The sequence below is a fragment of the Bison bison genome, unplaced genomic scaffold (assembly GCF_000754665.1).
Source record: "Bison bison bison isolate TAMUID 2011002044 unplaced genomic scaffold, Bison_UMD1.0 scf7180017864524, whole genome shotgun sequence".
Taxonomy (NCBI): domain Eukaryota; kingdom Metazoa; phylum Chordata; class Mammalia; order Artiodactyla; family Bovidae; genus Bison; species Bison bison.
In genome coordinates, this window is record NW_011495075.1 from 5114616 (window position 1) to 5118843 (window position 4228).

Consider the following 4228-nt stretch of genomic DNA (forward strand, 5'->3'; position numbering starts at 1 on the left):
ACAAAGACAGGAGTAAGCGTCTTTTAATTTCATGGCTGCAGTCACCATCTGTAGTGATTTTGGAGCCCCCCAAAAATAAAGTCTGACACTGTTTCCACTGTTTCCCCATCTATTTGCCATGAAGTGATGGGACTGGATGCCATGATCTTCGTTTTCTGAATGTTGAGCTTTAAGCCAACTTTTTCACTCTCCACTTTCACTTTCATCAAGAGGCTTTTGAGTTCCTCTTCACTTTCTGCCATAAGGGTGGTGTCATCTGCATATCTGAGGTTATTGATATTTCTCCCGGCAATCTTGATTCCAGCTTGTGTTTCTTCCAGTCCAGCGTTTCTCATGATGTACTCTGAATATAAGTTAAATAAACAGAGTGACAATATACAGCCTTGACGTACTCCTTTTCCTATTTGGAACCAGTCTGTTGTTCCATGTCCAGTTCTAACTGTTGCTTCCTGGCCTGCATACACATTTCTCAAGAGGCAGGTCAGGTGGTCTGGTATTCCCATATCTTTCAGAATTTTTTACAGTTTATTGTGATCCACGCAGTCAAAGGCTTTGGCATAGTCGATAAAGCAGAAATAGATGTTTTTCTGGAACTCTCTTGCTTTTTGCATGATCCAGCAGATGTTGGCAATTTGATCTCTGGTTCCTCTGCCTTTTCTAAAACCAGCTTGAACATCAGGAAGTTCACGGTTCACATATTGCTGAAGCCTGGCTTGGAGAATTTTGAGCATTACTTTACTAGCATGTGAGATGAGTGCAATTGTGCGGTAGTTTGAGCATTCTTTGGCATTGCCTTTCTTTGCGATTGGGATGAAAACTGACCTTTTCCAGTCCTGTGGCCACTGCTGAGTTTTCCAAATGTGCTGGCATATTGAGTGGAGCACTTTCACAACATCATCTTTCAGGATTTGGAATAGCTCAACTGGAATTCCATCACTTCCACTAGCTTTGTTCGTAGTGATGCTTCCTAAGGCCTACTTGACTTCACATTCCAGGATGTCTGGTGAACAGGTTGGTTGATGGTAAAGCATCTGCCTACTACCAGAGAGACCGGGGTTCAATCCCTGGGTGGGGAAGATCTCCTGGAGAAGGAAATGGCAACCCACTCCAGTACTCTTGCCTGAAAAATCCCATGGACGGAGGAGCCTGTAGGGTACAGTCCACGGAGTCGCAAAGAATTGGACACGACTGAGCGACTTCACTTTGGTTGAAGTGAAGAGAGTCACAGCTCTTCCACCGTAAATGCAGCTGTCTTGGAGGTTGCCGGCATAGTCATTCCCTCACAGTACTTTGAGGGAGATCAATGTACTCGCCCGGGATCCCTCCGCCACTTCCTGGGCCCAAAAGGGAGAAAATGAGGAAAATGGAAATTAAATGTACAGTTAGTGCGAACGTGCTGATGTCAGTGCATGGTGTCGGTGCAGTGGCTCAGTAATTTACCTGCTGGTTCTTACCTCGGGATTCTGGGAGCAAAACCAAGTAAACAAACAAAACCCGAGATTCCCAGTAATTCATAAATGGTGGTCTTTACGGGCATGGCCCTCAACAGATAACTTCTCGGTTTTCATTTAAATTGTATATATCTGATAGTAATGATTGTAGCCTACATGTTACTCTCTGCCAGGGGTTGTGTTAAGCCCTGCACGTGTTTATCTCCACCTTCCCTTCCACCCTTGGAGAAGAGACCGTTATTCGCGATTCACAGAAGAGCAAGGCCGGCGTCCAGCCAGCTGGGAGTGGCGAGGCCAGGAGGGACACCGGCGGTTCGGCTTCTTTTGCTGTCCCTGCTGCTCGCGCTTCCTCTAAAGACATGAGGAGACTAAAAAATAACCTGTGGATGTGCGTACAGCCACACAGAATACATGAAAAGAAAACTCCCTGAATGGAAAACCAAAATGAGGAAAGTGAGATAGGAAATTGTATTCACTGACACCCAATTTGACCTGATGTTGAACCCTGTTAGCTTAACAACACTTACCCAAAAATTTTTATAGAGGTGTTTTTGAATCCCTTAGGACTGATTCACAATGAGAACACTCTATGCTAAGTCGCTTCAGTCGTGTCCTACTCTTTGTGACCCTATGGACCAGAGCCCGCCAGGCTCCTCTGTCCATGGGATTGTCCAGGTGAGAATACTGGAGTGGGTTGCCATTTCCTTCTCCAGGGGATTTTCCTGACCCAGGGATCTAACCTGTGTTGCCTGCTTTGGCAGGCGGATTCTTTACCACTAGTGCCACCTGGACAATACTTACTCAAAAATGTTTATAAAGGTATTTTTGAATCCCTTAGGATTGATTCTCAATGAGAACACTATAATTTTTAAGCAAAATGTTAATGTGAACGATGATACTTTCTAATACACTAAATTTATGTTTATTATTTCATACTGCAATGCTATTCATCACATTAACATTGCAAATATAAGCCCTCTTAAGCTCAAGTCACTGCAATGTTTGTTTCAACTCTTTTTAACAGGCTAGGAACCAACCACCTACTTGTGGCCTGTGGTTTACTTTAAACTCTTTCTATGATGGATGAGATGGTATTGTCCTCTCTGGAGTAGATGTATTTTCTGAGTCTGGAGGCTGTACATCCCCATGAACAATAGAATGCTTCTTCTAGAACTAAAGAATCCGTGGTGGTTTTCAAAATGTGTCTAAAAAGTCTTAGCCATTCCTCTTTTCATTCAAGAGGGAAAATAATCTGTGTCTTTGGGTGGTGTGAACTTAGGGATTCACAATGGCAGAAGTGACATGGTATCTCTTCCTAGACTAGGTTATAAAAGCCTGCAGCTTAAATTCTGCCTGTCTTCTCACTCTTTCTTCTTATTTTTTCCTGGCAGTAGCCAGCTGCCCATCACCAGGCAGCCCTGTGGAGAGAGGCCATGTGGGGAGAACTTGGGCCCAGAAGTGAGCTCGGAGGAGAAGCTTGCTCCAGGACAGTCTCTGGAGACCTCACTGCCATGAACTTTGACCTCAGCCCCAGGGGAAATCTTGAGCCAGAGCCACCAGCTTAGCCCCTAGACTCCTGACCCACTGGACCTGTCAGGTAATAAATGTCTATTGTTCTAAGTGGTTACAGTCGGTCTAATTTGTTACACAGCGGTGGAGAATTAGGTGTCCCACACAGCACTACAAATAGTGACAGTTTTACTCCATCTTTTCCAATTTGGATGTTCTTATTATGTTGATAAATGTTCCCTCTATAACCACTTTGTTGAGTTCTTTTTAAAATCATAAATAGTTGCCTACAGACTAAAGAAATTTTTAATGAATTTTATTTGTGCCTGGCATTCTGAACTATTAGGACAATTATAAAACAGTCTTGCTTTTTCTCCTTTGCTCCTACAAACTTTATATATGTAAAATAAGTTAGGCCCCACAGCTTTCCTACTTCTTAATGTGCTCAGGCACTCATTTGTGTCCAGCTCTTTTGCAACCCCATGAACTGTGGCCCACCAGGCTTCTCTGACCATGGGATTTTCCAGGCAAGAGTATTGGAGTGGGTTTCCATTTACTTCCTAATAACCTTAGTCAGTGCAGTCTTACCTGGAGGTTAGGAGATAAGACTGAATGTTCTGATCCTCTGATCATAAAGTTGGCTCTGCCAGCCAAAACTGGCAGCCAGCTCCAGTTTTAGGGGCTTTCCCAAAGTCACCTCGTTAACATAGCAATATACACATTTATTACTCTCAGCACTTAGTAAAAATCATATGATCATTGCAGTAGATGCACAAAAAGCATTTAACAAAATTCCACATCCATTTATGTTATGCTAGTGTTTAGAACTGTGAAGCACAAACCTTGTAGGGAGACTAAATGTATGAGAAATAGAGTTTGGTCATCTGAATGTCAAATTATACACACATTTTTATAAATCACAATTTGACAGAAGGAAACTCTTCTGAACTCATTTTAAGAGGCCAACATTACTCTGATAATAAGATCAGATAATGACACCACAAGAAAAGAAAATTGCAGGCCAATATCCCTGGTGAATATAAATATAACAATTTTCAGTAAAATATTAGCAAACTGAATTTATCAACACATTAAAGGATCATAGGCTGTGATCTGCTGCTGATGCTCAGGTAGCTTTTATTCCAAGGATGTGGAAATGGTTCAACATTCACTAACCACTGTGATATAACACATTAACACAATGAAGGATAAAAATCATAAGATCATTGCAATAGTTGTAGCAAAAGCATTTAACAAAATTCCACATC